This window comes from Petaurus breviceps, unplaced genomic scaffold (genome assembly GCF_028583685.1).
Source record: "Petaurus breviceps papuanus isolate PSGF00001 unplaced genomic scaffold, PetGlider_PUasm1.0 229, whole genome shotgun sequence".
Classification (NCBI taxonomy): Eukaryota; Metazoa; Chordata; class Mammalia; order Diprotodontia; family Petauridae; genus Petaurus; species Petaurus breviceps.
Window position 1 is genome coordinate 9,142,603 of NW_027185903.1, and position 14,551 is coordinate 9,157,153.

Below are 14,551 nucleotides of genomic sequence, written 5' to 3' on the forward strand. Positions count from 1 at the left end.
GATAGATAGATAGATAGATAGATAGATAGATAGATAGATAGATAGATGGATGGATAGATAGATATAGATATATATTCCCTTCAACTATCCTCATACTGAGAAAAGTCTCATGAGTTGCAATTATCATTTTTCCATGTAGGAATGTAAAAAGTTCAACTTTAATAAGTTCCTTATGATTTCTTTTTCCTGTTTACCTTCTCATGCTTCTTGTATTTGAAAGTAAAATTTTCTGTTCAGCTCTGGTTTTTTTTTTCATCAAGAATGCTTGAAAGTCCTCTTTTTCATTGAATACCCATATTTTCCCCTGAATTATTATACTCAGTTTATCTGGGTAGGTGATTCTTGGTTTTAATCTTAATTCCTTTTGCCTCCAGAATATCATATTCCAAGCCCTTTTATCCCTTAATGTAGAAGCTGCTAGATATTGTGTTATCCTGATTTGTGTTTCCACAATACTCAAATTGTTTCTTCCTCACTGCTTGTAATATTTTCTCCTTGACCTGGAATTTGATTATAATATTCCTAATTTATCTTTTTGGGATCTTTTTCAAGAGGCGATCAGTGAATTCTTTCAATTTCTATTTTGCCCTCTGGTTCTAGAATATCAGGGCAATTTTCCATGACAATTTCTTGAAGGATGATGTCTAGGCTCTTTTTTTGATTTTGACTTTCAGGTAGTTCAACAATTTTTAAATGATCTCTCCTGGATCTATTTTCCAGATCGGTGGTTTTTCCAATGAGATGTTTCACATTGCTTCTATTTTTTCATTTGTTTGGACCTGTTTTATAGTATCTTGATTTCTCATAAAGTCATTAACTTCCATTTGCTCCAATCTAATTTTCAAGGAATTATTCTCTTCAGTGAGATTTTAAAATTCCTTTTCCACCTGGCAAACTTTTTAAGGCATTCTTCTCCTCATTGGCTTTTTGGGTTTTGCCATTTGAACTAGTCTATTTTTAAGGTGTTATTTTCTTCAGTATTTTTTTGGTCTCCTTTAACAGGCTGTTGACTTGCTTGTCATGATTTTCTTGCATCATTCTCTCTTCTCTTCCCAATTTTTCTTCCACTTCTCTTACTTGATTTTCAAAATTCTTCTTGTGCTCTTCCATAACCTGTGACCAGCTCATATTCTTCTTGGAGGCTTTTGATGCAGGAATTTTGACTTTGTTGCCTTCTTCTGGTTCTATGTCTTGATCCTTTTTGTCCTCCCCAAAAGATTCTATGGTCTGATTGTGCTTCCTCTGTTGGCTCATCTTGCAAGCCAATTACTTGACTTTTGAACTCTTTGCCATGGTTGAACTCTGCTTCCAGAGTAGAGAGAGCTGTGTCCCAAATTGCTGGGGTTTTGCACAGCTGTTGTCAGAGATATGAGGAGGACTTCCTCTCTACGGCCTCCACAAGCTCTGGCACACTAGCATTCCTCACCCCAGGACCACCACCCAAGACTGTGATCCAGATCCAAGCAGTTCAAAGCAAGAGCCATTACCCTCGGAATGGTCACTTGGTTCCTCTATGATCTGTAGGCCAGGAGCTCAGGAGGCAGCCATGCGGCAGCAGCTGCAGCCACTGTGCCACCACTACCTCTGCCTCCCCAGGGGAAGGGGCCAGACTGTGCTGTTCTCTCACCCAGTTCCAACAAAGATCCCTACTCACCTTTTACTTTCTCTTTGGTGTTTATTGGTTGAGAAGTCTGGAAACCACCACAGCTGCTGATGATTCACTCTCCTGAAGTCTGCTCTGGCCCATTCTGGGCCACAAGTCTGGGTCAGAGTGGTTCATGAGGGACTGTGCTCCACTCCCAGCTTGGTGAGATAGACTCTTCCTGTAGGCCTGCCAGGCTGCCTTCAGTGGGAGATTTGTTTCTCTCTGTCACTTTGTGGGTTCTGTAGCTCTAAAATTTGTTTAGAGTCAATTTTTACAGGTATTGGAGCTGGAGCTCAAGTGAATTCCTGCTTTCACTCCACCATCTTGTCTCCACCCCCTACCAAGTTTTATATGAGCCTCATTGTAGTTCCTGGGTTCTTGAACCCTATTTCTGGTTGCTTGCAGTATTTTTTTTTACCTAGGCCTTTGGATTTGGCTATCATATTACTGGGAGTTTTAATTCTTTTTCCTTTTCTTCAGGAGATTACCAGAGAGTACTTTCTATTTCTACTTTACCATCAGATCTGGGCAGTTTTCAGTAAAGATTTCATGAAACATGGTGCCCAGGTTTGGTTTTTTTTTTTTTTGTTTGTTTTCTTGTTTGGTTATGTTTTTCTGGGAGTGTGATCATTCTAAAATTATCTCTCCTCAACCTGTTTTCCAGGTCAATTTTTTTTTTCATATTAGATATCTTGCATTTTATTCTACTTTTCAATTTTTAAATTTGTTCTAATATTTCTTGTTGTCTCCTGGAGTCATTAAGCTTTATTTGTTCCATTCTAATTTTCAAGGAGTTCACTACTTGGGTAAGATTTTTCACCTTCTACTCAAAGTTATTTATTTTTCTCTTATTTATCCTTCAGACCTCATTTCATTTTTTGCTTCCTATTTTATTTCTTGCAGGTCCTCTTATACTCCTTGTGGCTAAACCACTTTTTTCTTCTTCTCAGGCTCTGATAATTGTGGTGTTAGCTCTTTTCTTCTGGATTTACTTCTTTCATGTTTTTTAATGCACAATATTTCTTCATTGTGTTTAGTGTTTTCTTCTAACTCCTGTTTCAATTCCTGGTTTAGGATCCCAACCAGGGACAAGTTCCTTCCTCACCTCTATTCTAGAGTCCCTGTTTCGTACTGTTTCCCTTTAGCACTGTTGATATATCTTGATCTAGTGGTGCCACCTCTTGGGCTGCTTTCTTCACAGACTAGCAAGCTGCTGGTATCATCTGCCAGATTATTTTTTTACTTTAAAAATTTTTAATTTATATTTTTCTTTTTTATTATGAACTTGACAATCATTAATAAACATAACTATATAGCTTAATGTGGATAGGAATGTGATGCTACACTATTTTTTCTAAGGCATTACCATCTGCTAGTCCTCTAATGAATTTCAACTGCTATGCAGTTCTAACCACTCTGCTGGGAGTGGTTAAAATTTTTTTTATGATATACCCTCGGGTCTAGGCTTATGGGTCACTTCAGTTCTTTTGTGAGTCAGACTTATAGCTACACCTAGCCAGTCAGCTGACCAGCCAGTCAGCAATAGCTGTTGTGTAAAATTTGTCTTTTGAATTTCTTGGCTTCTGCCCCAGAAACAATATTGCAAGGATGGTAAGACCATTCCTTTCAATTCTAATGATGCACCTGGCAGTCAGCAGTGGACACAGCCTTAGAGTTTCACATTTTTTAAAACTTTGCAGGTTCAGGGAGTTCAGGCAAGTTGGAACTAGAAATCTTATAGTTGCATTCAGGTTTTTCCCTATAACTGTATTTTCTAGGTGATTTGTTAACATTGAAATGATCCACCTTAAATAATCCTACCCAACATCATTCAGGGGCTCATTTTGTACCTAATTCATCTATGCAGGCCTTCAAAAAATGTTTAATGAAAGTTTGGGGTCCATATTGACATTCTATTCTAGACATGGTAATCACCTGTTAATTCCTACCTTAAAATGTATTAGGTCAAAGTCATCTCTTTCATGTGACAAGGCATGGAATTTTGAGATTGCGGCTTATATGAATGAGGAGATCCTAAGTTCTTTTCTGAGAAAAAAAAGTGACCTTAGCTGAATTTACTTCTATTTGAATTGTTCTTCCTGGGATGTATCCAGCTCTTCAGTTGTCTTGATGGAGCAATGGGCTTTGCCCTCTTTATGTCTGCATAAAACTTTTACTTTACTCAATAATCTTTGTAGAACAAACTTATGTTAGAAAATTTAATTCTGAATTTACGTTGATCCAGCACCTGCCAAAAGATTGGTTGAGACATTTAACATAGATAGGCTAATGGAAGTGTTAACTATCCATTCACTTCTGTTCTCTCCATTGTATCCATCTCTATGTTAAACTTGATAAACAAATAGCAAATTTTTGGGGCCTTATATCTCAATCTACCATCAATGAATCTTAGCCAGAGCCAAGCAAACCTTGAGTTGCAATTTAGATCTTTTGTCTTCATGCAAGAATTAACCCTTTGAATGGTGTTTCTATAATTTTTAAGCTTTTACTGATAGCATTGTCTTTTAGGTTATCCACTGTGCTTTATACAAGTTTTTGTGCTAACCCACTTTAATTTAGTTTAGGAAAAAGCTTGTCTCTGCAAATGAATGCATGTACAAGCGTCTTCTACCAGGACCAGTGTGGTAAATTCTTAAGTTTATTTTTTTTTAAAGCAATTGGGGTTAAGTAACTTGCCCAAGGTTACACGGCCAGTTTTTTTTGTGTGGGTGTTAAGTATCTGAGATTAAGTTTGTTTTTAGGAAAAAAAACAGTGCAGACGAATCCACATTTTTTTCCTTTATTTCTTCTCCCACCCCTCTGAAGATGAAAGACATATAACACAACATTTCCCTTAGCTATAGGGAAACAGCCAATTTAGTACATAATTGTAGAAACCAGTTTATCTCAGATGCTTGGTACTATTGATTCTCTCTGCTACCTTTGCATGATTTGTATTGTTTTTTGCATTTTGTTTTGCATTGAGCAATGTCACTGGTACTAGGAATGATATGTTCCAGACCATCTACAAAGATTAACAATTGGTTCTCTTCATGTAAGATCTTTGAACAAGGATCATCAAATTATTACGTATTGTTTGTTGCTGTTGTTGTTGTTGTTTTTAAGCAATTGGGGTTAAGTAACTTGCTCAAGGTTACACGGCCAGTTATTTTGTGTGGGTGCCAAGTATCTGAGGCCGGAACCGATCCCGGGTCTCCTGACACTGGGGCTGGTGCTCTTACTCACTGTGCCACCTGACCATCCCAATTATTACATATTGTTATTTGACATTGCATATTATTAAACATTATTAGAGATTTTAAAACAAAGGAAAAGATCATAAATGCTATCATTAATCAAAAAAAGCAACTGAGAAAACATTAATAACTCTTCAACCAAATGTTTACTTTCTCATTTCCATAAAATCTTCATTAAAAATGGACTACAAAATCAACATGCATTTTACCCTCCCAGAACACATACTGGATTATTAAAATGATAAATCAATACTGTAAAAAAAACCAAACAACTAATTCCTGGATCTAAGATGCTATTATTAAATAAAGTATCACTGACAAATAAAAGGCATTTTGAAGTTTAAAATGCAGGAAATCTATGATCCATCAAGTACAATGGAAGAAAATCCTGACCAAACTGAAGCCAGAAGGATTTTTAATAATTAAGCTCATGGAACTATACTACTTGATAATGTTTCTTTACGAACTTTCTGTGAAATTCTAATCTAAGGGTATTGTTTACAAATTTAATTTCTTTCCCCTACTCATCTATAATTCTTTTTCTTTTTTTAAAGCAATTGGGGTTAAATAACTTGCCCAAGGTTACACGGCCAGTTTTGTGTGGGTGTTAAGTATCTGAGGCCTGAACCAATCCTGGGTCTCCTAATGCCAGGGCCAGCGCTTTTACTCACTGCACCACCTGGCCGCCCCCATCTATAATTCTTAAAGACCTCATCATCATGCCACCTTCTCTTTACTTCAAAGTTGAGCTGAGGCTAAGATGGGCCAATGAGACTAAAGAGAGGATTTCTACTTAGAATATTTTTTATTGAAGATTCCAAGAGAAGATTTTGGTCTTGGTCTTGTTCTTTCCAAGCTTGCTCTTTAACCCTCTTCTTTCTTTTCTGTCAGTAGAATTGTAGTATCATCACCATTACTTTCTTTCTCAAAATCCTCATCTTCGTCTGTTAGGAGATGATCTACAACCAGGTTTGCTTAAGAAATCTCATCCAACTGAGGTTTCTTAGACACAGCCAATTAAGTTGGGGACTCTTTAGTTGGACAATCATTTTTTCTGTTGTAGCAATTTTCTTTTTCTTCTGGTATTCTCCTGAGTCATGATTGTGAATCTCTTTGGGGGCATCCTGAGTAGTTTGTTATTATTTAATCTTTGTGTGAGAAGGTAGATTGCTTGAATATTGTTTATAAAACTGACTCAAATCACCTTCCACTTTTCCTTTTCCATTTCTTGCAGGTTCAAATGTAGTCTTCAACACTGCTGTTATCTTAATTATTTAGCCAGGTGAGGATCCAGTAGGCTTCTGATGTTAGACCATCACCATCATTCATCCTCCATCCTACAACTCTATGAAGAGCATAGTATGGACTCAACAATCATTTGTTAAGTTGCTACTATGCTACAGGCACTGTGCTAAATCCTGAGAGTACAGAAAAAAAGGTAAAAGACAACCCTGCTTTCCAGTAGCTCCTATTCTAATGGGGAACTCACAGACTAATGTTACATATTAAGTATCCCTGATGAAAATATAAACAAGGAAAGGCAGGCTTTCTCCAGAAAATTTTTTATAATGGAACATATCTTTGTAGTCATACAATTGATTGAGAGTTATAGAATATATAAGATCCTGTTGATTTTATTGTTTCTTAAATATATGAAAGCACTTCATCCATTAAAGCAAAATACAGCATTAAATACTTCTCCAACAAGATGCTTCCTATATATATGACAAGATCAAAGAAGATTCCTTGAAAGATGCAGCTATAGAGATAGACAACTTTGTTCAATGATCCTCTGGGGGATGAAAGAGGGAGATGAACTCCCATCATAGGGTATGTCCTGTTTAGAATGCAAATGGAAAAACAGTTCCATATGGATGGTGACTTTCTCTAGATCATCCTGTTTGTGGATAAAGTTATGCTGATTGAATAGTATTTAGGAACATTGTAGGAGCTCCTTGATGGGATCAATAGTCAATCAAAGGAAGATATGCCTAATATAAAAGAAGTGGATGAAGAATGAATATTGCCCAAATTAAGACCTCCAAATGGATGGCCAGACAGCTCTTGGTGCAGCAGATGAATAGTGAATTGTGCCCAGAGTTGAAAAGGAAAAGAAAAGCTGAGAAGTCATTTAGGAAATTGAACAAGGTTTTCAATTATTGCAAATCAGCTCCTAACTGGCAAAGACCACCTTTTTAAATAACAGTATTTTCTCAGTGATGCTATGGAGCTGCAAACCATGAAACACTATTATCTCCAAATGACAGGTCAGCCAAAAATCAACAGAAAGAGAAGAGATAAAATGGATAATATATTGCCAAATGAGAATAAAGGATAATGCCATGATTTGTGGGGTTGGAAAAAGAAGTATATCAGTTTTGGGGAAAAACAGGGAAAACCTATAATTTATCCTGGAAGCCAAAGAATAGTAAAAGACCCTGGGGAAGTCCTCTAGCATATTGGGTAAGATCTTCTATGAAAGGTTTGTTGTAAGGCATAGACAATAATCACATAGGATAAAAAGATGTGGTCAGTTTGTAAGCTGTAGCCATTAAGGGATTGCCCACATGGATGAAATCATAGATCCACTGAAGAATAGAATTGCAAATGTTTGTATTATGTTTCTTCTTTTTCCTATTCCAAATCCTTTTAGAAGAAGACAGGGATATCCAGGGTGTCCCAATAGTCTTAGTGCATTTTAAAGCTATTAAAGTTATTTAGGCTTTGTTATATCTTTTAAAACTTAAATAACTTTCATAGCTTAAAAGCGCACTAAGACTTTTCAGATACCTGGATGTCACTTGTCTGACCAACCCATCTCTCTTCTCAGTCCCTTGGACACCAATGACCCTATTGATCAGTCAAATTGACCCTTGGATTTTATTTTTTCTCCACTCAATATCAGCCTAGGTTCCACTTTTTCCCATTAAGGATGACTCTTGCCTCTCCCCCATCCCCATTTCCTTAATTCCTGGCAAGTATAGATCCTGTCTTAGGCAACATTTGGTGTTATTGTGCAAGTCTATAACCAGATGGCTTACAGCTGTTGTTATGGCTGGCTGCCATATTCCTATGATCCCAACAGAGGGCTCCAGAGGCCATGTACCTATAATGGTAGTTGTCCCAATTTCCTAACCACTAGCCACCCTATAGCGAGCACTAGAGTTCACTGAAGGACACATTTCTAACTGAGGCAGTACATGGAGGAAATGGAACTTTGGTCCCTGATAGCACTTGTAATCTTGAGACATTTGTTGGGCAGGCCTAAGACCTCCCACTGTATTCATCCCTGTGAATTCTTCACAGATCAAAGTAGACTTTGCCATGTCTATATAGACTATCTCCCGGGCCTCCCTAGTTTACAGAAAATAGCTCCTTAGTAGACCACATTCTCTGGAGGACATTCTGCTAACCAGGCTTAGTAGCATCAACAAGGAAAAGAAACCATGGTAGACCATGCCCGATGCTGCCTAATGCTGTCAGGATTTGGCATGAAATAACTCTATTCTGATGACTCTTTAAAGGGCTTGGCTACACTCATTTTGGATGAACTGTCCAGAGTGCACAGGGATACTGACCTGCTTGACCTTTCTCATGATGTATGCACATAGAATCCTCCCTCTGATGCACATAGAATCTCCCCTCCAATCAGGGCCTTCCTTGAATCCCATCTCTAGCTGGGGCCTTCCTTGTATCAGACCTCCCAGCACTCAGTCAGTGCAGCTTCTGGGAGCTATTCTATAACCCGAGAGAAATGGCGCAGTTTGGGGAGGGTTGGGCTCTTTCCCCATCTTAGCTACTCCCCATTTTAGAGTTCCATTTAGACAGGGAGTCGCATCCAGAACCTAAAGATAAGGCAACAGTGAAGCCCTCTGTGGATAAGAACATGGGACTTGGAGTCAGGAACACTTGAATTCAAATCCAGCCTCAGATACTTACTAGTTGTATGACCTTAGGCAGGTAATTAACCTCTGTCTGTCTTAGTCCCCTCCTGTAAAATGAGGATAAAAATAATAGCACCTCTACCAGAGTTGTTGTGAGAATAAATTCAATATATTTGCAATTTGTTCAGTCACATCAGACTCTTTGTGACCCCATTTAGGTTTTTCTTGGCAAAGATACTGCAGTAGTTTGTCATTTCTTTCTCCAGCTCATTTTCAGATGAGGAAACTGAGGGAAACAGGGTTACGTGACTTGCCCAGGGTCACACAGCTAGTAAGTGTCATGAGGCCAGATTGAACTCAGTTCTTCCTGACTCTAGACCTGGCTCTCTATCCACTGTGCCACCTAGCTGCCCTTAATATCTGTAAAGCACTTTTCAAACATTAAAGCACTATAAAATGCTGGCTATTATTATTGTTAATATTATTATTCCTTCATCCCCATAACAACTTTTGATCTCTCACCCTGGAGTTCATCTCTTCCTGGCACTTGAATCAAACTGTTTAGGTCCTTGCTCCATGGCTATTGGCAATGGAAGATTTAGAGACCCTCTGAAAACTTTGTGAACTTGGTGCAGATCTGGAAAGAACAAGTGCTTCTGATACTAGTCAAAATTATTAGAAAGTGCCTCCTCAATTTTAGGATAGTGACTCAGAGCACCAAGCCCTGGAGCATGTGAGTAGGGAAACACGGCAATGTGCTTATCTTAAAATAGACTCCTTCTCCCTCTGTTCCAAGGAGTCCTAAAAAGCACTCAGTGGGTCAGATAGCACAAACCAGTGGGACTTAGTGAGGGTCACCTTTCTCACTCAGTACTGCTTGGTGCAATGATTAGCCCCTTCTATGAGCTCTCTAGTCAACGAACACAGCCAGATCCTGGCCTAGACCTTTCTCATGAGATGGTACAGTAAAAAGTGCCCTGGCTTTGGAGTCAGAGGTCACAAGTTCCAATCCTGTCTCTGTCAATTACTCCCTGTTTGACATTTGGCAAGTCATATAACCGTGTCTTGGTTCCTTATCTGTAAAATACTGAATTCAGTGGCAGCTGAGGTCCATTCCAGTTCTGTGATCCTCTGTATGAGGACTTGGGGGCAGGCCTAGCGTGGCTGAGGATGAGAAGTCACCCTCACATCAGCTGTTCTATCATGCAATATGCCAGCCAAGTGGACGAGGCCAGAGATAGAGGCCATACAGGAGTTCCAGGGGAAGAAATGGAAGAATAGATGCAAGCATGACTTCACCTGCCAAAACCCAGCAGCTATTTGTTAAAAAGTTGGTCAAGGAACGATGTCTTTGCTTATACCACAGAGGAGGGATGGTTGCCCTGGCTGACTTGTAACACACCATGAAAACAGCAAAAGGGAGCTGACTGACACACATTTCTCGGGAGAGAGAGAGCTAGCTGCAAGTATTTAAGGGCCATCATGTGGAAGCCAGGTTAGACTTATTCTGCTTGGCCCCAGAGGACAAAACTAAGAGAACTAAATGAAAGTTGCAGTAAATCAAATAGAGGGTTTTGTTGTTGGTTGCTTTTTTTAGGCAATTAGGGTTAAGTGACTTGCCCAGGGTCACATAACTAGTTTCTGGGGCCAGATTTGAACTCAGGTGCTCCTGATTCTAGAGTCAGTGTTCTATCCACTGTACTACCTAGCTACCCAGAGCTTTGCTACAAGGAAAACTTCCTTAAAATTAGGGATAAGAGCTAAATGAGTCATTTTAGAGGGGTAGTGGGTATCCTTAACTAGAGAAATTCTGATAAAATCCAGTGGTCCTCTGTCCTGTTGATTGTAGATGGGATTCTTGTATGGGTTTGCATTAGACTAGATGGATGGTCTCTAATGTTCCATCCAATTCTGTAATTCTGTGACTTTCTACAATGGTGCTAAACTCAAATACTAGGGACCACTAAACCTTATATAAGGATTGCTATGGGCTCCATACTGATTTAGAAAAACACATATTTGCATTATCTGTTCTATTGTATTTTTATTTACCTTGTTAATTATTTCCCAGTTGCATTTTAATCTAGTTAGGTGGCACTTATGGTCTACAGAAGGGGTATGTTGGACACTCCTGCTCTATAATACTTATGAAGAGGAGATCATGGGGGCAGCTAGGTGGTGCAGTGAATAGAGCACCAGCCGTGGAGTCAGGGGGCCCTGAGTTCAAATCTGGCCTCAGACATTTAACATTTATTAGCTGTGTGACCTTGGGCAAGTTGCTTAACCCCAATTGCCCTCTAAAAAAAAAGGCAAAAAAAGGAGATCAGGTTTAGCTATCCATTCTTAACTTCTGTAACAGACCTTCTTGGGAATGAACAGAAAGGGGTTGTGGCTCCCTTTCCCCCCATCACCCAGGTAGTAAGCCCTATGGTCTACTCTCTAGAACTACCCTCCTCACTCCACATCCCAGTGATGTTACACTGATCTTTGCTGTAATAGGCTTATCTGAATTCTAGACCCTTGTCTCTAAGTCCTCATCCACACCAAGTAATAAAGATGAACAGGAAGAAGATTTTGTGGGAGTATTTTCAATTCTCAGAGGAATCAGGGTTGCTATGGGGCTTAGGAGAGGACATGAGAAACAGTGTATGATGTCCACACCCAAGATTTGACAGAGGTCATTGACCAACTCCCTCTCATCAAATCTCTTAAATAAATAAGATCAAATTCAAGGAAGACAATCAAGTCAGAAAGCATTTATTAAGTATCTACTATGTACTACATGCTGTGTTAAGTGAAAGGGATATGAAGGCAAAAAACAGTCTTTGCTCCCAAAGATTTCATAATCGAATGCAAGAGACAACATGCAAACAGCCATGTTCATACAAGATGTCGATGTTGATAGAGACATGATATATGTGCAATAAACTGGAGATGGTATCAAGGGAAGGTACTAAGATCAAGGAGTACTAAGAAAGGCTTCTTCTTATTTTTTTTTTAAAGCAATCAGGGTTAAGTAACTTGCTCAAGGTTGCACAGCCAGTTATTTCTGGGTGTGGTGCTAAGTGTCTGAGCCCGGATTTGATCCCCAGGTCATCCCGACACTGGAGCTGGTGCTCTTACTCGCTGAGCCACCTGGCTGCCCCAAGAAAGGCTTCTTGCAGAGACTTTAGCTGAGGCTTGGGTGAAGTTACAGAAGTTAGGAGGCAGCAGTGAGGAGAGAGAAAGAGAGAGAGAGAGAGAGAGAGAGAGAGAGAGAGAGAGACAAAGACAGAGACAGAGAGAGAGAGAGAGAGACAAAGACAGAGACAGAGAGAGACAGAGAGACAGAGATAGACAGAGAGAGGTTAGTCATGGGGGATGGCCAGTAAAAATGCATGGAGTTGGGAGATGGAATATTATGTGTGAGGAACAGACAACAGGTCAGTGTCACTGGATTGCAGAGTTTCAGGGGGGGGGGGGAAGAAAGTAATGTGTAGACTGGAAAGGTAGAAGAAACCAGGTTATGAAAGGCTTCGAATGGCCAAAAGAGGGCTTTATATTTGGTCCTGGGAGAAATAGGGAGGTACTGGAGTTTGTTAAATGGGGGTGGGGAAAAGAGGGTATATTTTATAGTGGCTAGAGAGCCAGCTCAGAGGCAAAAAAGGCCTGGGTTCCAGCCCCCCAGCTAACATATACTACCTGTGCTACTCTGGGCAGGTACTTAACCTCTCAGTGTCCCAGTCAACTCTCTGAGATTGTAAATTACAGAAAATGTCTTAGTCAGTACTGGGAGAGGGAGTTTTCTTACCAAGAGTTCCCTTCATCAATGGAATCACAGGTGGAGTTCCATCCCAGCCTCTGGGAAATATCTTGAATTGAGAAGTTTTTTGTTTTTTTTGCATCTCCTGTGTTTCATCACTGTAATGTATTGCATATTCCCTCAGCTTTGAATCTGATCAGCAACTGACCCATTCCTTGGATAAAGGAGCCCCACATTCTCTTTGGTTAACAGATCAGCCTGGTCTTTGGATTGTACCTTCTCTCCTTCCATCCTCAACATCATCTTCCCCAAGTGCTGGTAAGAATTACCCCTTCATTTTCCCCATACTCTTTCCCTCTTCCCTGAAGATTTCTCTAATTACTGGCATATGCTTGCTGCCTTGAGCAGTACATGACTAATAAATCCTAAATTTTAGAAAACAAACAGCAACAAAAACTCCACTCTCTTCTATTAAGAAATGAAAAAGAGAAGGTTTGCCCCTTCCTTTCATAAATGCTGCTTGGTGACTTTAGCAGTAGATTAGGAATTCTGTGAAGGGGGTGGAGAGAGGGAAAAGGAGAGGTTATAAGGTAAGCTTACACTGCACAAGAGAGACAATTTGGTATAAGTGGAAAAAAACCACTGAATTCTTAGTCTAAGTACATGGATTCATGCCCCAGATCTGTCACTTACTACTAAAAGATTTGGGGTATAACATTTAACTTCTCTGAACTTCAGTTTCCTTCTCTGTAAAAGTGGAGGGTTGAGTTAAATGATCTTTAAGATCAATCAGCATAAATTCATGTGCCATGGACTGTGGGAGGCTCTAGGGAGGCAAAGACAAACACAAAAACTGACCCTTCTCTCAAGGGACTTAGACTCTACTAGAAGCAGCTGGAAATTCCCTTCCAGTTCCAAGTCAATGATTCCTTCAGTCCAATTAGACAATTATTTGTTATGCTCCTTCAACATGCTAGGCACTGTGCTAGACACCCTCCCTGTCCTCAATAATCTTACAATCTAGCAGAGATTCCCAAGAGTGGATTCTTTGCTCTCAGCAACAAAATGATGATCACATTCCCAGTTAAATTTCCAACACAGACAAGACCAGAACAGAAACTGGGCAATGAACTAGAGCATGGGACCTGCATGGTGACCATCCAGGAACAGCGCAAGGTCAAGTGCTAACTGTACTACTTTTGTGACCCCCAAGAAAATCTCTTCACCGTTCTGGGTTTCAGCCTCATCATCATTAGATTACAAGCTCCTTGGGGGCAGGGACTGACTTTGCTTCTTTTTGCATCCCTGATTCATAAGTGCCTGGCACATAGTAGGCACTTAATAAATGTTGATTTAATTGAACTGATAAAATAAGGAGGTTGAACTAAAATACCTCTAAGAGCTCTTCCAACTCTAAATCCTGTGTCCCTATGCACTGAAATTAACTTGTCAAAAGCTAATCATAGCTCAGCTAGAAGGAATTAGTAGCACAGTAGGTGGGGAGTGCAAGGAGACCATACAAACAGGAAGTGGGATGGTCAGTATTATGTCTTGTATGCTAAGAAAGCAAAACCTCTAGCCCTAGGAACTTCTTCAAATAGTGGCTAATTATTGTGAACTTCAATGTACACATGAAAATCAAGAAAAGGTCACAGGCCATCTCAAGTTAATTTGTACATCATTTTCTTCAGGTTTTGAAGGACAACATGATATAGCAGAAAGGGTATGGGATTCATTAATAATAGCAGCTGTTGTGCTTTATAAATATCATCTCATTTTTCTTCATAACAACCCTGTGAAGTAAGTGCTATTGTCATCCCCTTTTTTACAGAAAAGGAAACTGAGGCTGACAGCAGTGAGGTGACTTGCCCAGGGTCACTCACCTAGTAATGTCTGAAGCAAGATTCTAACTCAAGTGTTCCTGAGTCCAGGTGAAACATCCTATCCACTGTGCCACCCACCTACCTCTTAAAATTCATGCTCTTACTAATTTTGTGTCCTTGACCCAGTTGACTTAACTAAC

The 14,551-nt window shown here is 39.6% G+C and overlaps 2 pseudogenes; both read right to left on the reverse strand.

Moving 5' to 3' along the window:
• The window catches only part of LOC138167559 (eukaryotic translation initiation factor 3 subunit K pseudogene), a 20,647-nt pseudogene extending 19,393 nt beyond the window's left edge, over positions 1-1,254 (reverse strand).
• A 4,084-nt stretch (positions 1,255-5,338) lies between these two features.
• On the reverse strand, positions 5,339-7,968 carry LOC138167560 (spliceosome-associated protein CWC15 homolog pseudogene; annotated as a pseudogene).
• Between the last annotated feature and the right edge of the window lie 6,583 nt (positions 7,969-14,551).